General features: G+C 36.6%; 7 pseudogenes across 4 annotated transcripts; 3 read left to right on the top strand and 4 right to left on the bottom strand.

The window, feature by feature from the left end:
• Positions 1-580: 580 nt before the first annotated feature.
• On the top strand, positions 581-2015 carry LOC147920656 (RNA polymerase II C-terminal domain phosphatase-like 5 pseudogene; annotated as a pseudogene). Its single transcript, XR_015591654.1, has 2 exons — positions 581-669; positions 1107-2015. The product of XR_015591654.1 is annotated as an RNA polymerase II C-terminal domain phosphatase-like 5 pseudogene (transcript).
• Positions 2016-4158: 2143 nt separating this feature from the next.
• On the bottom strand, positions 4159-5770 carry LOC147920655 (F-box protein At2g14500 pseudogene; annotated as a pseudogene). The gene has a single exon (XR_015591792.1). The product of XR_015591792.1 is annotated as an F-box protein At2g14500 pseudogene (transcript).
• Positions 5771-7293: 1523 nt separating this feature from the next.
• On the top strand, positions 7294-8728 carry LOC147920654 (RNA polymerase II C-terminal domain phosphatase-like 5 pseudogene; annotated as a pseudogene).
• Positions 8729-10871: 2143 nt separating this feature from the next.
• On the bottom strand, positions 10872-12476 carry LOC104767920 (F-box protein At2g14500 pseudogene; annotated as a pseudogene). The gene has a single exon (XR_015590581.1). The product of XR_015590581.1 is annotated as an F-box protein At2g14500 pseudogene (transcript).
• A 1530-nt stretch (positions 12477-14006) lies between these two features.
• Positions 14007-15441, top strand: LOC104766595 (RNA polymerase II C-terminal domain phosphatase-like 5 pseudogene; annotated as a pseudogene).
• Positions 15442-17812: 2371 nt separating this feature from the next.
• Positions 17813-19424, bottom strand: LOC147920653 (F-box protein At2g14500 pseudogene; annotated as a pseudogene). The gene has a single exon (XR_015591778.1). The product of XR_015591778.1 is annotated as an F-box protein At2g14500 pseudogene (transcript).
• Positions 19425-20022: 598 nt separating this feature from the next.
• LOC147920652 (secreted RxLR effector protein 161 pseudogene) lies at positions 20023-20688 on the bottom strand (annotated as a pseudogene).
• Positions 20689-22777: the final 2089 nt, after the last annotated feature.

Genomic DNA, 22777 nt, shown 5'->3' with positions numbered 1-22777 from the left:
GGCTTATAAATAAGCGGTTTAAGTTTTTAATTTTATAATAATATATACAAATTTTGTTTGTTTATTTTATAAGAAGGTGAATGAATAGGTTCTTAAATGTATTATGACATGTCAGATTATCATTGACTAAAATAAGGAGAAGTGAATAAAGGAGTTTACCTGAAGAGTAAACCCAAGAATTGTTATTTTTCAAATAAAATTTAAAAAAAATTATGTTTCTGAAATTTTTATTAAATAGTTTAAGAATGTCAATAGCTTAATAAATAAATTTAACTAAAGAATTTTTGTAATAAATATTTTACTAAAATGAGTTCTTCTGGCGGGAGCTCCATACCTAGTTATAATAATTTAATGACTTTATTTGTTAGAGATCAACATTTTGAGTAAAAAAACCTGTAACTATATCTATATCAAATTATAGTAAACGGATTAAAAACTCCATAATATTAAATTATTTAACAATATTATTATTATTATTTATTTATTTGTGTTATTTAACATTATTGATTTAAAATTATTTTAAGAATATTATTGTTTTTCTTTTAAAAGAATAATTATTAAAATAAACAAATTATACATGTGCTATGCACGGGGGCTAAATACTAGTATACATTATAAAACAGCTTCTCTCTTTAGAGCTTAACTTTCTCTTCTCCCTCGCAGTGGCAGGTAATAATTTCTCGAAACCCTAACCCTTTGATTTTTATTTCGCCTCTTTTTTTTCGGGAATTTGGTTGGCAAAGCAATTTTGAAAGCATGATTTTTGTGTTGAGCCTTGTAATCTGGGCTCTAGTTTTTGGTTTGATCGACTCTCAGGACCTTTAAAAACTCGAATCAGGATCTCTACTCTCTGAGCCATGTTTGATCGACCTTTTGAAACACGCAGCGATTTTTGAGTGTTTGCTTGATCGTCGTTTGGTTTTTGGATGCTAGGTGAAACTGTCAGCTTTGATCGTATATGTTGAATTATGGCACTTTAGGGATGTACCGAGTTCACATTATAGAGCTTCATCCTCTATTTTGGCCTTACCTTACATCTTCTTGTTTTATCTGCCAAAATTCAATAACTGCTACAATGCTAATAGTGTTTGTTTATTATGTTCTAGATGCCCAGAAAGCAAAAGACGTCCTCCTCTTGCTTGGATAAATCTGTCAAGGGATTACCAAATCTGAGCCTGGCCCTCGATGATGAGAAGAAGAAGGGGAATAAGAAGAAGAAGAAGGAGGAGATCAAAAAGCTTCACCTAGTCCTTGATTTGGACCACACCCTTATCCACTCAACTCTTGTCTCACAACTTTCTAAAAAGGAGAAGTATCTACTCGAACCAGCTGATTCAAGGCTTGATCTTTGGAGATTCAACAAAGGCCATTCCAATGAATACATCATTAAACTTCGACCTTTTGTTCCTGGCTTTCTTTTGGAGGCAAACAAGCTTTTCACAATGCATGTTTACACTATGGGTTTATCCACTTACGCCCCAGACCGTGTTGAACTTGATTGATCCGGATAAAGTTTACTTTGGAGATCGAGTCATTACCAGTAAAAAAAGTCCTAAAGAGAAGACACTCGATCTTGTTGTGGCTGATAAGCAAAGAGTCGTAATTGTGGATGATACAATTGATGTTTGGCCTCATGGCAAGAGCAGCTTGTTGCAGATCACCAAGTACGTATATTTCAGAGACGGTGATGATAATACAAAGTCCAAGTCTTACGCAGAAAAGAAGATAGACGAGAGCTCAGACAACGGATCATTGGCGAATGTTCTGAAGTTTCTCCAAGATGTTCACAAAAGATTCGAAAATGAGTTAGATTCACAAGACTTGAGGCCGTTGTTACATGATCCTTGCAGACAAGACTGCTTCTGACTTAATCTATGTATACAGTCCACAACTTTACATTCTTAGAGGTATTTGTGATTTGTGAAGAATGATTCCTTTAGTTTATTGATTCTCATAATTTAGATGATTAAGGCTTCAGCAAAGGAAGATATGAAAGTTTTATTTTTTTGGATCAACTCCATGGTCATTATATTCTCCCTAATATATTATGTAAAGATGATAATCACTAGCAGAGATGGTGTTTGATTTAATACTGAGTTATTCATAGTTTTTTTATTTTAAAAAAAAAAGTTTAATGCCCATAACTGCATCTCTGTGATGGTGTTTCATCTACTGCAATGATGATTCTGACACGCTTGAACCAAAGATTATTTTGTATGGTCCAAATTTTGTTATAGATATGCTTGTGATTTTGATTGCTAATATGTTAAAATGGAAAATGCGTCTGCCATGTTAAATGTTCAATGAAAATTGAAAAAGAATTCTGAAGTGTTAGTCATTTTTTCGTAGTCTTTTGGATTTGGTTGCTATTACAGTAAGATTAAAAGATGTCTTATCATTAAGATTGGGACTGAGTCAGTGCCAATGAAAATCTTTATCACCTAAATTATTGTATTGACACTTAATCCTTTGATATATGCCACTTGTTAGCTAAAAATGACACTGGAAGAAAACGTTTTCGTACATTCTTGTATGGAAGTAAATATGGCAAAGTTAAATAGTGGAAGATATGTTAAAGAGGTTCTGCCGGTAAGGGTTGCGGCATCAAGTCGAATATAGTGATGATGTTACAGAGAAGATGGTGTTAGACATGTTAAAGAGGGGTCTAGATTTCTATCTAACAACACAGGTGCACGACGGCCACTGGCCAAGAGATTATTGTGGCCTATGTTTCTTCTCCCAGGACTGGTTAGTTCTTTAGTTTCGTTCACTAAGCTTTCTTTTGCAAAATTTGCTGAAAACTTGACGAAAACGAACTCTGATTATAGATTGCACGCTCCATAACTTGGCTCATCTTTTTACTTGGATCTGCTAATTCTGTGTCTGTAAAGAAAGGTACTTGGAGTTTTTAAATGGTCTGGACATAACCCATTTCCTCCTGAGATATGGCTTCTTCCGTATTTCCTGCCAATCCATCCAGGTGCTCATAAATATATGCTGAATTACAATTTCATCTGCTCTCAACTTTCTCAGATACTGTTTAAGGTCATTATTTTCTCAGTCTTCCTTTGTTGGTCGACTGACTACTTATACAAAGGAAGTGCCTCTCATAATCAATTCTTGGTTCAATGACTATTCAATAATATGCAGAATGACAACCCAAAGGTGTTGCCACCATGTATGTATCTGTTTTGTATTCTTTATGCTTGTATAGGTTCCACTATATTATTGGGCTTCAGATTTAGTTATATTGGTAAGGAGCTTCATAAGGCAATATCTCAGACTTTATGAAATGGAATACCATCAATGATGGACAACTCAAGTAAAGTAAATCTCAGAATTTTTTTTGTAATTGTAATCTAGTTTGTAAACTTCTCTACTTTCACGCTTGTTCAAAACACACTTATTAAATGTTTTAACTGCGTGTGCATTTAAAATGATGGATATGGTTTTCTTTGTAGTTTATAATGAGATCCTGTTTAGCTGAACTAACTTTACTCAGTATGATTCCTTACACATATTGGTTAGATGCTAGGGGCTAACTACTTTTAGGCTGACAGTTACATTTTTATCGAAGGAGGCTCATACTACCCACACCCACTTGTGCATCACTTCATAAGATTGTTGTGTCTGTTCTAATGCGATGGCCTGGTGCAAATTTGAGAGAAAAGGCTTTAAAAACCACAAAAGAACATATTCCTTATGAAGATGAGAATACTAGCTTGATACGTCTGTATTGGACCTATGAATAAGATATGCAAAACAAACTTCCACAACATTATCTGTACCATTTTCTCTTGACCATTATTCTCTTTCAAAAAGTTAAGTTTGGGTATATGTTCGACTTCGCATTTTCGTTCTGTTTTTGAATCTTCTACTTTAGTAATATTTGTTTGTTCTGTATTAACAGTTATTAAATATGCTATGCTTTCAAGTTGCACCTACCAAGTATTAGTACCCATGAATTTGGCTGGTAAGATGAAGATGTGGGTACTGCATATTTGTATATATGATTATGTTAGGTAGATTAGGGACCAAGATGGCTGCCGAACCAGTACGAATAATATGTTTTACTACATTAACTTATAGGAGGTTGGGAGTTACCCTAGCATGTATTTGATAGAATATAATTTGAATCATAAGAAGGAAACAAAGAACTTTGATGAAGCTGTCTAACCTAACATCTTGAGAGCATCTGCATTGCTATGTACTCTGCCATGTTTTGTTCTCTCTAGGCAGAATTCAGAGCAAGAAACAATATCTAATACTAAGACTTGAAGGAAAATTCTATGTATTAATTGGCAAGATAACCAAAAAGCTGGGCCTGAAAATTCTACTTATAAATTGGTTAAAAAAGCATGTTCTTAACTTACTTTATGATGAGAAGGAGAACGCATTCCTCTTTTTAAACGTTCTTTTAGATAGAGAAAATCCATCGAGCATCCTTGAGACTCATGTTGGAGGGACCAGGGAAGGGCTCGAGGGTCTTGGTTGAAAGATTGAACACACAGATGTCCACCTCATTAGGGGGAAGGACATGGGCGACTTTCTTCCAGTTGTTCTTGGAAAGGATAAGGTTATGATGAGTGAAATAGATGGAGTTTTGTTTGATACCAAGGGTATTGTTAGCAGGCATAGTGATACCCAAGTCGAGAAGCAGGGCCTCATCACCAAGAGAATCTACGCCAAGAAGATCGGGCATGTGGTCGTCTGGGTCAGCATTAGGATCCATCTTGTAGATGCGGAAGGCCCTTTCGCTACTTTCAGAGATTGTGCTTGTGACCAACAAAACCTCTCCTGTTGTAGTAACAGCGATGCTAAAATAACAATTATATCCAAGACGAGCAAACGTTGGGGATGGGTAAGTGTCACTCCTTGTGAGTTCTTCGAAACCTTGCTGCCTAGAAAAATCTATGACTCGAACGAAACGATGCATCGTTAAAATGTATAGACGGTAACCGCGAAGAAGCAGACGTAGTAGGCCAGTTAACATCTTGGGGATACCATAGGTAATCCGAATGAGATCGTAATGAGCATTCCCTTTCTTGTAAAATCCTAAAAAACAAGCAGGGGCGTCAAAGAACCACACTAAAGCCAACTCTTGCGTCTTCTCGTCTACCCACATACGTCCCCTAATTTCATCATCATATAATGAGTATAATGAGTAAACAGAGCCACTAGTTAATTCCCATTCAAACTCCCTATCTCTATCTTCCTTACGCTTCGAAGCAGAGTCGTTTGATAGGAGCGACTCTAATGGAGGAAGATCAATCCTATTCCCAGTACTAAACACATCTATAATATATAATCTGGATCGAGAATCTAGCATCAGGAACCATTTACCGCAGCTTGCCAGTAATTGACTCCCTAAAGTACAGTTTCTCCCAGCTGCTCTCCTGTAAACCATAACTTCTTCGTATGGGTTGTGCAACACGCAATCAGTACCGTCGTCAGGAAAAAACATTAGCCATGGAGATCCGCTTTCCCGGGGAACTGTTTGTTTCGAAACATAATACCAGTTGGAACAAACCATCTTCGCTCGATGGAAATCCACAAAACTCAAAAGTTCAAACAGAGATATGATGATATCGAGGGGGAGATTCGACCAGGATACGAGTTAGAACAGCTCTTCATGGTGTTGATAAGAGAGATTGGTTCCAGGTTTTTCAGGAAGAACTCTCTCTAAAACTCTTGTTGATGCTCTTCTTCAGACAAGACTCATGAGTTTTCTGGCTGCTTGGATCCACCAGAAAACGTAGCTTTTGGGATATCAGACGAGTTAGAACAGCTCTTCTTATTATACCTTAATGATGTGGTCCTTAGTGACAGAGAAGATGTTTTACCCCTTACTAAATTATTTATGAAAAGGTCCATAAAAATAATTTTAAAGACAAAACCTCTCAACTAAATTATTAATAAAAAAATGCCCCTCAAAATCCGTTAATAAGAAAAAAACACTCCTAGTGTTGTAAATTAGAGAAATCGAAGGAGGTTTTTTCTTGTCTTATTATTAATGATTCAATGGAACATTACATATATATAGTGAAGGGCAAAGCCCAAGTACATTAGGATGTCTAAACCGACCTAGACTAAAAGAGGTGGCCGATGGGCCTTAATGTCTTGGACGTACATGGGCCGAGTACGGGCCGTGTATAGGCCGTGTATGGGCCGGTTATGGAATATCCACTCCAATGTTTTTACAACACTCCCCCTTGGATGACATAACCGTGTCTGATGCTAGGAAGGATCTCTGTAATGCACTTGGGGGTGCTGCCTCATTAAAACCTTACCAGAAAAACCCATTGGGACAAAACCATGGTGAAGGAAAAAGAGTACAAATAAGGTGATTAGGGTTTAGATTTTACAATTAAAATGAAATTATATATCGGTTTGGGTTTACAAATGAAGTGGTTAGAGTTTAGATTTTACAATTAAAACGAAATTATATGTCAGTTTGGGGTTACAAATGAAGTGGTTAGGGTTTAGATTTTATAATTAAAACGAAATTATATGTCGGTTTGGGTTTACAAATGAGATGAATAGGGTTTAGATTTTACAATTAGAACGAAATTCTATGTCGGTTTGAGTTTACAAATGAGATGGTTAGGGTTTAAAATTTACAATTAGAATGAAATTATATGTCGGTTTGGGTTTACAAATGAGATGATTAGGGTTTAGAGTTTACAATTAGAATGAAATTATATATCGGTTTGGGCTTATAAATAAGCGGTTTAAGTTTTTAATTTTATAATAATATATACAAATTTTGTTTGTTTATTTTATAAGAAGGTGAATGAATAGGTTCTTAAATGTATTATGACATGTCAGATTATCATTGACTAAAATAAGGAGAAGTGAATAAAGGAGTTTACCTGAAGAGTAAACCCAAGAATTGTTATTTTTCAAATAAAATTTAAAAAAAATTATGTTTCTGAAATTTTTATTAAATAGTTTAAGAATGTCAATAGCTTAATAAATAAATTTAACTAAAGAATTTTTGTAATAAATATTTTACTAAAATGAGTTCTTCTGGCGGGAGCTCCATACCTAGTTATAATAATTTAATGACTTTATTTGTTAGAGATCAACATTTTGAGTAAAAAAACCTGTAACTATATCTATATCAAATTATAGTAAACGGATTAAAAACTCCATAATATTAAATTATTTAATAATATTATTATTATTATTTATTTATTTGTGTTATTTAACATTATTGATTTAAAATTATTTTAAGAATATTATTGTTTTTCTTTTAAAAGAATAATTATTAAAATAAACAAATTATACATGTGCTATGCACGGGGGCTAAATACTAGTATACATTATAAAACAGCTTCTCTCTTTAGAGCTTAACTTTCTCTTCTCCCTCGCAGTGGCAGGTAATAATTTCTCGAAACCCTAACCCTTTGATTTTTATTTCGCCTCTTTTTTTTCGGGAATTTGGTTGGCAAAGCAATTTTGAAAGCATGATTTTTGTGTTGAGCCTTGTAATCTGGGCTCTAGTTTTTGGTTTGATCGACTCTCAGGACCTTTAAAAACTCGAATCAGGATCTCTACTCTCTGAGCCATGTTTGATCGACCTTTTGAAACACGCAGCGATTTTTGAGTGTTTGCTTGATCGTCGTTTGGTTTTTGGATGCTAGGTGAAACTGTCAGCTTTGATCGTATATGTTGAATTATGGCACTTTAGGGATGTACCGAGTTCACATTATAGAGCTTCATCCTCTATTTTGGCCTTACCTTACATCTTCTTGTTTTATCTGCCAAAATTCAATAACTGCTACAATGCTAATAGTGTTTGTTTATTATGTTCTAGATGCCCAGAAAGCAAAAGACGTCCTCCTCTTGCTTGGATAAATCTGTCAAGGGATTACCAAATCTGAGCCTGGCCCTCGATGATGAGAAGAAGAAGGGGAATAAGAAGAAGAAGAAGGAGGAGATCAAAAAGCTTCACCTAGTCCTTGATTTGGACCACACCCTTATCCACTCAACTCTTGTCTCACAACTTTCTAAAAAGGAGAAGTATCTACTCGAACCAGCTGATTCAAGGCTTGATCTTTGGAGATTCAACAAAGGCCATTCCAATGAATACATCATTAAACTTCGACCTTTTGTTCCTGGCTTTCTTTTGGAGGCAAACAAGCTTTTCACAATGCATGTTTACACTATGGGTTTATCCACTTACGCCCCAGACCGTGTTGAACTTGATTGATCCGGATAAAGTTTACTTTGGAGATCGAGTCATTACCAGTAAAAAAAGTCCTAAAGAGAAGACACTCGATCTTGTTGTGGCTGATAAGCAAAGAGTCGTAATTGTGGATGATACAATTGATGTTTGGCCTCATGGCAAGAGCAGCTTGTTGCAGATCACCAAGTACGTATATTTCAGAGACGGTGATGATAATACAAAGTCCAAGTCTTACGCAGAAAAGAAGATAGACGAGAGCTCAGACAACGGATCATTGGCGAATGTTCTGAAGTTTCTCCAAGATGTTCACAAAAGATTCGAAAATGAGTTAGATTCACAAGACTTGAGGCCGTTGTTACATGATCCTTGCAGACAAGACTGCTTCTGACTTAATCTATGTATACAGTCCACAACTTTACATTCTTAGAGGTATTTGTGATTTGTGAAGAATGATTCCTTTAGTTTATTGATTCTCATAATTTAGATGATTAAGGCTTCAGCAAAGGAAGATATGAAAGTTTTATTTTTTTGGATCAACTCCATGGTCATTATATTCTCCCTAATATATTATGTAAAGATGATAATCACTAGCAGAGATGGTGTTTGATTTAATACTGAGTTATTCATAGTTTTTTTATTTTAAAAAAAAAAGTTTAATGCCCATAACTGCATCTCTGTGATGGTGTTTCATCTACTGCAATGATGATTCTGACACGCTTGAACCAAAGATTATTTTGTATGGTCCAAATTTTGTTATAGATATGCTTGTGATTTTGATTGCTAATATGTTAAAATGGAAAATGCGTCTGCCATGTTAAATGTTCAATGAAAATTGAAAAAGAATTCTGAAGTGTTAGTCATTTTTTCGTAGTCTTTTGGATTTGGTTGCTATTACAGTAAGATTAAAAGATGTCTTATCATTAAGATTGGGACTGAGTCAGTGCCAATGAAAATCTTTATCACCTAAATTATTGTATTGACACTTAATCCTTTGATATATGCCACTTGTTAGCTAAAAATGACACTGGAAGAAAACGTTTTCGTACATTCTTGTATGGAAGTAAATATGGCAAAGTTAAATAGTGGAAGATATGTTAAAGAGGTTCTGCCGGTAAGGGTTGCGGCATCAAGTCGAATATAGTGATGATGTTACAGAGAAGATGGTGTTAGACATGTTAAAGAGGGGTCTAGATTTCTATCTAACAACACAGGTGCACGACGGCCACTGGCCAAGAGATTATTGTGGCCTATGTTTCTTCTCCCAGGACTGGTTAGTTCTTTAGTTTCGTTCACTAAGCTTTCTTTTGCAAAATTTGCTGAAAACTTGACGAAAACGAACTCTGATTATAGATTGCACGCTCCATAACTTGGCTCATCTTTTTACTTGGATCTGCTAATTCTGTGTCTGTAAAGAAAGGTACTTGGAGTTTTTAAATGGTCTGGACATAACCCATTTCCTCCTGAGATATGGCTTCTTCCGTATTTCCTGCCAATCCATCCAGGTGCTCATAAATATATGCTGAATTACAATTTCATCTGCTCTCAACTTTCTCAGATACTGTTTAAGGTCATTATTTTCTCAGTCTTCCTTTGTTGGTCGACTGACTACTTATACAAAGGAAGTGCCTCTCATAATCAATTCTTGGTTCAATGACTATTCAATAATATGCAGAATGACAACCCAAAGGTGTTGCCACCATGTATGTATCTGTTTTGTATTCTTTATGCTTGTATAGGTTCCACTATATTATTGGGCTTCAGATTTAGTTATATTGGTAAGGAGCTTCATAAGGCAATATCTCAGACTTTATGAAATGGAATACCATCAATGATGGACAACTCAAGTAAAGTAAATCTCAGAATTTTTTTTGTAATTGTAATCTAGTTTGTAAACTTCTCTACTTTCACGCTTGTTCAAAACACACTTATTAAATGTTTTAACTGCGTGTGCATTTAAAATGATGGATATGGTTTTCTTTGTAGTTTATAATGAGATCCTGTTTAGCTGAACTAACTTTACTCAGTATGATTCCTTACACATATTGGTTAGATGCTAGGGGCTAACTACTTTTAGGCTGACAGTTACATTTTTATCGAAGGAGGCTCATACTACCCACACCCACTTGTGCATCACTTCATAAGATTGTTGTGTCTGTTCTAATGCGATGGCCTGGTGCAAATTTGAGAGAAAAGGCTTTAAAAACCACAAAAGAACATATTCCTTATGAAGATGAGAATACTAGCTTGATACGTCTGTATTGGACCTATGAATAAGATATGCAAAACAAACTTCCACAACATTATCTGTACCATTTTCTCTTGACCATTATTCTCTTTCAAAAAGTTAAGTTTGGGTATATGTTCGACTTCGCATTTTCGTTCTGTTTTTGAATCTTCTACTTTAGTAATATTTGTTTGTTCTGTATTAACAGTTATTAAATATGCTATGCTTTCAAGTTGCACCTACCAAGTATTAGTACCCATGAATTTGGCTGGTAAGATGAAGATGTGGGTACTGCATATTTGTATATATGATTATGTTAGGTAGATTAGGGACCAAGATGGCTGCCGAACCAGTACGAATAATATGTTTTACTACATTAACTTATAGGAGGTTGGGAGTTACCCTAGCATGTATTTGATAGAATATAATTTGAATCATAAGAAGGAAACAAAGAACTTTGATGAAGCTGTCTAACCTAACATCTTGAGAGCATCTGCATTGCTATGTACTCTGCCATGTTTTGTTCTCTCTAGGCAGAATTCAGAGCAAGAAACAATATCTAATACTAAGACTTGAAGGAAAATTCTATGTATTAATTGGCAAGATAACCAAAAAGCTGGGCCTGAAAATTCTACTTATAAATTGGTTAAAAAAGCATGTTCTTAACTTACTTTATGATGAGAAGGAGAACGCATTCCTCTTTTTAAACGTTCTTTTAGATAGAGAAAATCCATCGAGCATCCTTGAGACTCATGTTGGAGGGACCAGGGAAGGGCTCGAGGGTCTTGGTTGAAAGATTGAACACACAGATGTCCACCTCATTAGGGGGAAGGACATGGGCGACTTTCTTCCAGTTGTTCTTGGAAAGGATAAGGTTATGATGAGTGAAATAGATGGAGTTTTGTTTGATACCAAGGGTATTGTTAGCAGGCATAGTGATACCCAAGTCGAGAAGCAGGGCCTCATCACCAAGAGAATCTACGCCAAGAAGATCGGGCATGTGGTCGTCTGGGTCAGCATTAGGATCCATCTTGTAGATGCGGAAGGCCCTTTCGCTACTTTCAGAGATTGTGCTTGTGACCAACAAAACCTCTCCTGTTGTAGTAACAGCGATGCTAAAATAACAATTATATCCAAGACGAGCAAACGTTGGGGATGGGTAAGTGTCACTCCTTGTGAGTTCTTCGAAACCTTGCTGCCTAGAAAAATCTATGACTCGAACGAAACGATGCATCGTTAAAATGTATAGACGGTAACCGCGAAGAAGCAGACGTAGTAGGCCAGTTAACATCTTGGGGATACCATAGGTAATCCGAATGAGATCGTAATGAGCATTCCCTTTCTTGTAAAATCCTAAAAAACAAGCAGGGGCGTCAAAGAACCACACTAAAGCCAACTCTTGCGTCTTCTCGTCTACCCACATACGTCCCCTAATTTCATCATCATATAATGAGTATAATGAGTAAACAGAGCCACTAGTTAATTCCCATTCAAACTCCCTATCTCTATCTTCCTTACGCTTCGAAGCAGAGTCGTTTGATAGGAGCGACTCTAATGGAGGAAGATCAATCCTATTCCCAGTACTAAACACATCTATAATATATAATCTGGATCGAGAATCTAGCATCAGGAACCATTTACCGCAGCTTGCCAGTAATTGACTCCCTAAAGTACAGTTTCTCCCAGCTGCTCTCCTGTAAACCATAACTTCTTCGTATGGGTTGTGCAACACGCAATCAGTACCGTCGTCAGGAAAAAACATTAGCCATGGAGATCCGCTTTCCCGGGGAACTGTTTGTTTCGAAACATAATACCAGTTGGAACAAACCATCTTCGCTCGATGGAAATCCACAAAACTCAAAAGTTCAAACAGAGATATGATGATATCGAGGGGGAGATTCGACCAGGATACGAGTTAGAACAGCTCTTCATGGTGTTGATAAGAGAGATTGGTTCCAGGTTTTTCAGGAAGAACTCTCTCTAAAACTCTTGTTGATGCTCTTCTTCAGACAAGACTCATGAGTTTTCTGGCTGCTTGGATCCACCAGAAAACGTAGCTTTTGGGATATCAGACGAGTTAGAACAGCTCTTCTTATTATACCTTAATGATGTGGTCCTTAGTGACAGAGAAGATGTTTTACCCCTTACTAAATTATTTATGAAAAGGTCCATAAAAATAATTTTAAAGACAAAACCTCTCAACTAAATTATTAATAAAAAAATGCCCCTCAAAATCCGTTAATAAGAAAAAAACACTCCTAGTGTTGTAAATTAGAGAAATCGAAGGAGGTTTTTTCTTGTCTTATTATTAATGATTCAATGGAACATTACATATATATAGTGAAGGGCAAAGCCCAAGTACATTAGGATGTCTAAACCGACCTAGACTAAAAGAGGTGGCCGATGGGCCTTAATGTCTTGGACGTACATGGGCCGAGTACGGGCCGTGTATAGGCCGTGTATGGGCCGGTTATGGAATATCCACTCCAATGTTTTTACAACACTCCCCCTTGGATGACATAACCGTGTCTGATGCTAGGAAGGATCTCTGTAATGCACTTGGGGGTGCTGCCTCATTAAAACCTTACCAGAAAAACCCATTGGGACAAAACCATGGTGAAGGAAAAAGAGTACAAATAAGGTGATTAGGGTTTAGATTTTACAATTAAAATGAAATTATATATCGGTTTGGGTTTACAAATGAAGTGGTTAGAGTTTAGATTTTACAATTAAAACGAAATTATATGTCAGTTTGGGGTTACAAATGAAGTGGTTAGGGTTTAGATTTTATAATTAAAACGAAATTATATGTCGGTTTGGGTTTACAAATGAGATGAATAGGGTTTAGATTTTACAATTAGAACGAAATTCTATGTCGGTTTGAGTTTACAAATGAGATGGTTAGGGTTTAAAATTTACAATTAGAATGAAATTATATGTCGGTTTGGGTTTACAAATGAGATGATTAGGGTTTAGAGTTTACAATTAGAATGAAATTATATATCGGTTTGGGCTTATAAATAAGCGGTTTAAGTTTTTAATTTTATAATAATATATACAAATTTTGTTTGTTTATTTTATAAGAAGGTGAATGAATAGGTTCTTAAATGTATTATGACATGTCAGATTATCATTGACTAAAATAAGGAGAAGTGAATAAAGGAGTTTACCTGAAGAGTAAACCCAAGAATTGTTATTTTTCAAATAAAATTTAAAAAAAATTATGTTTCTGAAATTTTTATTAAATAGTTTAAGAATGTCAATAGCTTAATAAATAAATTTAACTAAAGAATTTTTGTAATAAATATTTTACTAAAATGAGTTCTTCTGGCGGGAGCTCCATACCTAGTTATAATAATTTAATGACTTTATTTGTTAGAGATCAACATTTTGAGTAAAAAAACCTGTAACTATATCTATATCAAATTATAGTAAACGGATTAAAAACTCCATAATATTAAATTATTTAATAATATTATTATTATTATTTATTTATTTGTGTTATTTAACATTATTGATTTAAAATTATTTTAAGAATATTATTGTTTTTCTTTTAAAAGAATAATTATTAAAATAAACAAATTATACATGTGCTATGCACGGGGGCTAAATACTAGTATACATTATAAAACAGCTTCTCTCTTTAGAGCTTAACTTTCTCTTCTCCCTCGCAGTGGCAGGTAATAATTTCTCGAAACCCTAACCCTTTGATTTTTATTTCGCCTCTTTTTTTTCGGGAATTTGGTTGGCAAAGCAATTTTGAAAGCATGATTTTTGTGTTGAGCCTTGTAATCTGGGCTCTAGTTTTTGGTTTGATCGACTCTCAGGACCTTTAAAAACTCGAATCAGGATCTCTACTCTCTGAGCCATGTTTGATCGACCTTTTGAAACACGCAGCGATTTTTGAGTGTTTGCTTGATCGTCGTTTGGTTTTTGGATGCTAGGTGAAACTGTCAGCTTTGATCGTATATGTTGAATTATGGCACTTTAGGGATGTACCGAGTTCACATTATAGAGCTTCATCCTCTATTTTGGCCTTACCTTACATCTTCTTGTTTTATCTGCCAAAATTCAATAACTGCTACAATGCTAATAGTGTTTGTTTATTATGTTCTAGATGCCCAGAAAGCAAAAGACGTCCTCCTCTTGCTTGGATAAATCTGTCAAGGGATTACCAAATCTGAGCCTGGCCCTCGATGATGAGAAGAAGAAGGGGAATAAGAAGAAGAAGAAGGAGGAGATCAAAAAGCTTCACCTAGTCCTTGATTTGGACCACACCCTTATCCACTCAACTCTTGTCTCACAACTTTCTAAAAAGGAGAAGTATCTACTCGAACCAGCTGATTCAAGGCTTGATCTTTGGAGATTCAACAAAGGCCATTCCAATGAATACATCATTAAACTTCGACCTTTTGTTCCTGGCTTTCTTTTGGAGGCAAACAAGCTTTTCACAATGCATGTTTACACTATGGGTTTATCCACTTACGCCCCAGACCGTGTTGAACTTGATTGATCCGGATAAAGTTTACTTTGGAGATCGAGTCATTACCAGTAAAAAAAGTCCTAAAGAGAAGACACTCGATCTTGTTGTGGCTGATAAGCAAAGAGTCGTAATTGTGGATGATACAATTGATGTTTGGCCTCATGGCAAGAGCAGCTTGTTGCAGATCACCAAGTACGTATATTTCAGAGACGGTGATGATAATACAAAGTCCAAGTCTTACGCAGAAAAGAAGATAGACGAGAGCTCAGACAACGGATCATTGGCGAATGTTCTGAAGTTTCTCCAAGATGTTCACAAAAGATTCGAAAATGAGTTAGATTCACAAGACTTGAGGCCGTTGTTACATGATCCTTGCAGACAAGACTGCTTCTGACTTAATCTATGTATACAGTCCACAACTTTACATTCTTAGAGGTATTTGTGATTTGTGAAGAATGATTCCTTTAGTTTATTGATTCTCATAATTTAGATGATTAAGGCTTCAGCAAAGGAAGATATGAAAGTTTTATTTTTTTGGATCAACTCCATGGTCATTATATTCTCCCTAATATATTATGTAAAGATGATAATCACTAGCAGAGATGGTGTTTGATTTAATACTGAGTTATTCATAGTTTTTTTATTTTAAAAAAAAAAGTTTAATGCCCATAACTGCATCTCTGTGATGGTGTTTCATCTACTGCAATGATGATTCTGACACGCTTGAACCAAAGATTATTTTGTATGGTCCAAATTTTGTTATAGATATGCTTGTGATTTTGATTGCTAATATGTTAAAATGGAAAATGCGTCTGCCATGTTAAATGTTCAATGAAAATTGAAAAAGAATTCTGAAGTGTTAGTCATTTTTTCGTAGTCTTTTGGATTTGGTTGCTATTACAGTAAGATTAAAAGATGTCTTATCATTAAGATTGGGACTGAGTCAGTGCCAATGAAAATCTTTATCACCTAAATTATTGTATTGACACTTAATCCTTTGATATATGCCACTTGTTAGCTAAAAATGACACTGGAAGAAAACGTTTTCGTACATTCTTGTATGGAAGTAAATATGGCAAAGTTAAATAGTGGAAGATATGTTAAAGAGGTTCTGCCGGTAAGGGTTGCGGCATCAAGTCGAATATAGTGATGATGTTACAGAGAAGATGGTGTTAGACATGTTAAAGAGGGGTCTAGATTTCTATCTAACAACACAGGTGCACGACGGCCACTGGCCAAGAGATTATTGTGGCCTATGTTTCTTCTCCCAGGACTGGTTAGTTCTTTAGTTTCGTTCACTAAGCTTTCTTTTGCAAAATTTGCTGAAAACTTGACGAAAACGAACTCTGATTATAGATTGCACGCTCCATAACTTGGCTCATCTTTTTACTTGGATCTGCTAATTCTGTGTCTGTAAAGAAAGGTACTTGGAGTTTTTAAATGGTCTGGACATAACCCATTTCCTCCTGAGATATGGCTTCTTCCGTATTTCCTGCCAATCCATCCAGGTGCTCATAAATATATGCTGAATTACAATTTCATCTGCTCTCAACTTTCTCAGATACTGTTTAAGGTCATTATTTTCTCAGTCTTCCTTTGTTGGTCGACTGACTACTTATACAAAGGAAGTGCCTCTCATAATCAATTCTTGGTTCAATGACTATTCAATAATATGCAGAATGACAACCCAAAGGTGTTGCCACCATGTATGTATCTGTTTTGTATTCTTTATGCTTGTATAGGTTCCACTATATTATTGGGCTTCAGATTTAGTTATATTGGTAAGGAGCTTCATAAGGCAATATCTCAGACTTTATGAAATGGAATACCATCAATGATGGACAACTCAAGTAAAGTAAATCTCAGAATTTTTTTTGTAATTGTAATCTAGTTTGTAAACTTCTCTACTTTCACGCTTGTTCAAAACACACTTATTAAATGTTTTAACTGCGTGTGCATTTAAAATGATGGATATGGTTTTCTTTTGCTACAGCTTGTTTTGTAGATTTAGTGCACAGTGAAACATCAGAATAAGATATTTTTTCATGCTCTAGGAAGGATGTGGTCTCATTTTCGGATGTTCTACTTGCCAATGTTTCCATAACTTCTCCTGTTTTATCGCTGAGAAAGGAGCTTTTCACTGTACCATATCATGAAATCAACTGGAATCCTTTAAACGAAGTTACTTGCTTTCTGTGAAGACCTGAGCATTTGTAGTTTATAATGAGATCCTGTTTAGCTGAACTAACTTTACTCAGTATGATTCCTTACACATATTGGTGAGATGCTAGGGGCTAACTACTTTTAGGCTGACAGCTACATTTTTATTGAAGGAGGCTCATACTACCCACACCCACTTGTGCATCACTTCATAAGATTGTTGTGTCTGTTCTAATGCGATGGCCTGGTGCAAATTTGAGAGAAAAGGCTTTAAAAACCACAAAAGAACATATTCCTTATGAAGATGAGAATACTAGCTTGATACGTCTGTATTGGACCTATGAATAAGATATGCAAAACAAACTTCCACAACATTATCTGTACCATTTTCTCTTGACCATTATTCTCTTTCAAAAAGTTAAGTTTGGGTATATGTTCGACTTCGCATTTTCGTTCTGTTTTTGAATCTTCTACTTTAGTAATATTTGTTTGTTCTGTATTAACAGTTATTAAATATGCTATGCTTTCAAGTTGCACCTACCAAGTATTAGTACCCATGAATTTGGCTGGTAAGATGAAGATGTGGGTACTGCATATTTGTATATATGATTATGTTAGGTAGATTAGGGACCAAGATGGCTGCCGAACCAGTACGAATAATATGTTTTACTACATTAACTTATAGGAGGTTGGGAGTTACCCTAGCATGTATTTGATAGAATATAATTTGAATCATAAGAAGGAAACAAAGAACTTTGATGAAGCTGTCTAACCTAACATCTTGAGAGCATCTGCATTGCTATGTACTCTGCCATGTTTTGTTCTCTCTAGGCAGAATTCAGAGCAAGAAACAATATCTAATACTAAGACTTGAAGGAAAATTCTATGTATTAATTGGCAAGATAACCAAAAAGCTGGGCCTGAAAATTCTACTTATAAATTGGTTAAAAAAGCATGTTCTTAACTTACTTTATGATGAGAAGGAGAACGCATTCCTCTTTTTAAACGTTCTTTTAGATAGAGAAAATCCATCGAGCATCCTTGAGACTCATGTTGGAGGGACCAGGGAAGGGCTCGAGGGTCTTGGTTGAAAGATTGAACACACAGATGTCCACCTCATTAGGGGGAAGGACATGGGCGACTTTCTTCCAGTTGTTCTTGGAAAGGATAAGGTTATGATGAGTGAAATAGATGGAGTTTTGTTTGATACCAAGGGTATTGTTAGCAGGCATAGTGATACCCAAGTCGAGAAGCAGGGCCTCATCACCAAGAGAATCTACGCCAAGAAGATCGGGCATGTGGTCGTCTGGGTCAGCATTAGGATCCATCTTGTAGATGCGGAAGGCCCTTTCGCTACTTTCAGAGATTGTGCTTGTGACCAACAAAACCTCTCCTGTTGTAGTAACAGCGATGCTAAAATAACAATTATATCCAAGACGAGCAAACGTTGGGGATGGGTAAGTGTCACTCCTTGTGAGTTCTTCGAAACCTTGCTGCCTAGAAAAATCTATGACTCGAACGAAACGATGCATCGTTAAAATGTATAGACGGTAACCGCGAAGAAGCAGACGTAGTAGGCCAGTTAACATCTTGGGGATACCATAGGTAATCCGAATGAGATCGTAATGAGCATTCCCTTTCTTGTAAAATCCTAAAAAACAAGCAGGGGCGTCAAAGAACCACACTAAAGCCAACTCTTGCGTCTTCTCGTCTACCCACATACGTCCCCTAATTTCATCATCATATAATGAGTATAATGAGTAAACAGAGCCACTAGTTAATTCCCATTCAAACTCCCTATCTCTATCTTCCTTACGCTTCGAAGCAGAGTCGTTTGATAGGAGCGACTCTAATGGAGGAAGATCAATCCTATTCCCAGTACTAAACACATCTATAATATATAATCTGGATCGAGAATCTAGCATCAGGAACCATTTACCGCAGCTTGCCAGTAATTGACTCCCTAAAGTACAGTTTCTCCCAGCTGCTCTCCTGTAAACCATAACTTCTTCGTATGGGTTGTGCAACACGCAATCAGTACCGTCGTCAGGAAAAAACATTAGCCATGGAGATCCGCTTTCCCGGGGAACTGTTTGTTTCGAAACATAATACCAGTTGGAACAAACCATCTTCGCTCGATGGAAATCCACAAAACTCAAAAGTTCAAACAGAGATATGATGATATCGAGGGGGAGATTCGACCAGGATACGAGTTAGAACAGCTCTTCATGGTGTTGATAAGAGAGATTGGTTCCAGGTTTTTCAGGAAGAACTCTCTCTAAAACTCTTGTTGATGCTCTTCTTCAGACAAGACTCATGAGTTTTCTGGCTGCTTGGATCCACCAGAAAACGTAGCTTTTGGGATATCAGACGAGTTAGAACAGCTCTTCTTATTATACCTTAATGATGTGGTCCTTAGTGACAGAGAAGATGTTTTACCCCTTACTAAATTATTTATGAAAAGGTCCATAAAAATAATTTTAAAGACAAAACCTCTCAACTAAATTATTAATAAAAAAATGCCCCTCAAAATCCGTTAATAAGAAAAAAACACTCCTAGTGTTGTAAATTAGAGAAATCGAAGGAGGTTTTTTCTTGTCTTATTATTAATGATTCAATGGAACATTACATATATATAGTGAAGGGCAAAGCCCAAGTACATTAGGATGTCTAAACCGACCTAGACTAAAAGAGGTGGCCGATGGGCCTTAATGTCTTGGACGTACATGGGCCGAGTACGGGCCGTGTATAGGCCGTGTATGGGCCGGTTATGGAATATCCACTCCAATGTTTTTACAACACTCCCCCTTGGATGACATAACCGTGTCTGATGCTAGGAAGGATCTCTGTAATGCACTTGGGGGTGCTGCCTCATTAAAACCTTACCAGAAAAACCCATTGGGACAAAACCATGGTGAAGGAAAAAGAGTACAGCATGCATTACTCCCCCTGTTCCAAGCATCCCTAGAAGTCCTTAAGTGTCCGCATTCCAATCTGGTGCGTGAGCTTCCTGAATGTTGATGTCGGTAGAGATTTGGTGAAGAGATCGGCTGAATTGTCGCTAGACTGAACTTGTACCACTTGAACTTCTCCGGCCTTTTGTAGTTCATGTGTGAAGAAGAACTTGGGTAGAATATGCTTTGTCCGATCTCCCTTGATGTATCCTTCCTTAATTTGTGCGATGCAGGCCGTATTGTCGTCGTAGATAACCGTAGCTTCCTTATCGTCGGGCATGCCACAATCTGTCCTGATATGTTGAGTCATTGACCTCAACCATACACACTCATGGCTGGCTTCATGCATTGCTAATATTTCAGCATGATTAGATGATGTGGCTGCAATGGTTTGCTTCATAGAACGCCACAAAATAGCTGTACCACCGTGTGTGAACACATAGCCGGTTTGAGACCTAGCATTGTGCGGATCCGATAGGTAACCTGCATCAGCAAAACCAACTAAACCTTCTTTGTTATAGTTAGTATAATATAAAACCAAATCAAGCGTTCCTTGTAGGTAACGCAACACATGTTTGATACCATTCCAGTGCCTTTGGGTTGGACAAGAGCTAAATCTTGCTAGGAGGTTCACGGCAAAACATATGTCTGGTCTAGTGTGGCTAGCCAAGAACATTAACGCTCCTATTTCACTGAGGTATGACACTTATGGACCGAGAATTTCTTCATCGGCCTTCTTTGGACCGAATGGATCTTTATCCACATCAATGCTCCTCACAACCATCGGGCTAGTCAATGGGTGAGCTTGGTCCATATTAAATCTCTTGAGTACCTTTTCAGTATATGCCATTTGATGCACAAGGATTCCATCATTTATGTACTCAAGTTGTAATCCCAAACAGAACTTAGTTTTACTTAGGTCTTTCATTTCAAACTCTTTCTTGAGATATTCAATTGTTTGGGTGATTTCCCCAGAGGTTCCTAGGATATTCAAATCATCCACATATACTGCTATGATTACAAACCCTTTGTTTGCAAACTTCTTTATAAAAATACATGAACTGATGGGATCATTCTTATAGCCCTCTTTGGCTAGATACTCACTCAGTCTATTGTACCACATTTGCCCACTTTGTTTCAGTCCATAAAGGGATTTGTCTAGCCTTATGCAGTATTGTTCTCGAGAACCACTCTTATCTTTGAGCTCAATACCCTCTGGTAATCTCATATAAATTTCATTATCCAGTGGACCATATATATATGCGGTTACAACATCCATTAACCGCAAATCCAGTTTTCTCTTATAGGCAGACTTATTAAAAATCTAAAAGTCGTTGCATCCATCATAGGGGAGTATGTATCCTCATAATCTACTCCTGGTTTTTGAGAGAATTCTTGTGCTACAAGCCGTGCCTTATATCTCACGATTTCATTACTCTCATTTCTCTTTCTTACAAAGACCCATTTATGTCCAACTGGCTTTATATCGAATGGTGTCCTTAAGATCGGACCAAACACATTCCTTTTCTTTAATGGACTTAACTCCACGTCAATGGCTTCTTTCCATTTTAACCAATCTGGTCTTTGAGTGCATTCTAAAATGCACGGGGGTTCATGATCCTCATTTATTTCAAGTGCTACCTTATATGCAAATATTTCATCAATGTCGACATCTTTTATGTTCCATTGTATTCCAGACATGATATAATTGTTAGAGATCTCATTATTATCAATACCTTCAGGTCCTTGAGGTTCAGCGTCCCAAACCTCATTTGGTACCTTAGGATTTGCTGCGGCCATGTCTATAATTTCCTTAACCTCGGTTTGTTTTGCACCTTTCTTAGATTTCCGAGGGTTCTTATCTTTGGAACCTAATGGTCTACCACGTTTCAAACGGGCCTTAGGCTCTGTAGCAACTTTATTGTGTCCCTCTTGAACATCAATACGTAATGGTGCATTACAAGCTGGTATGTACGATTTTATAACTCTCTTTGGGTCAGCAAAGGAATCTGGTAATTGATTAGCTAGCTTTTGCAAATGTATAATCTTTAGGACCTATGCATCACAGGCTAGAGTCCGAGGATCTTGCCAATTCAAGGATGTTTGATTCCATGTAATTTTTTTGACCAGCTTGTTATTCTCTCCACCCAACATAGGAAATTCGGATTCAGCAAACTGACAATCCGCGTATCTGGCCTTAAATAAATCACCCGTAGTTGGCTTAAGATACTTAATAATGGTGGGAGAAATCATATCCAACATATATTCCCATCCTCCTTTGAGGTCCCATCTTAGTTCTCTGTGGTGGAGCAATCGGTACATAAATGGCACACCCGAATGTTTTTAGATGGGATATGTCTGGCTCATGACCCGTTAATAACTGGGATGGTGAATATTTATGTTCACTGGATGGCCTGATGCGTATAAGCTCAGCTGCATGTAATATTGTGTGTCCCCAAGCCAACACAGGAAGCTTCGACCTCATAAGTAATGGCCGAGCAATCAATTGAATACGTTTAATAAAAAATTCGGCTAATCCATTTTGTGTATGAACATGTGCCACAGGATGTTCCACACTCACCCCCATGTACATACAGTATTCATTAAACGTTTGGGATGTAAATTCACCAGCATTGTCTAGACGTATAGACTTAAGTGGAAAATCTGGAAAGTGGGCTCGCAGACGTATGATCTGGGCCAGCAATCTAGCAAACGCAAGGTTTCTAGTTGACAATAAACAAACATGCGACCATCTGTTCGATGCG

Source organism: Camelina sativa, chromosome 19 (genome assembly GCF_030686135.1).
Source record: "Camelina sativa cultivar CO46 ecotype springtype chromosome 19, ASM3068613v1".
Lineage (NCBI taxonomy): Eukaryota > Viridiplantae > Streptophyta > Magnoliopsida > Brassicales > Brassicaceae > Camelina > Camelina sativa.
The sequence above is the reverse complement of the archived record's forward strand: the minus strand, read 5'-3'. Positions and strand labels throughout refer to the sequence as shown.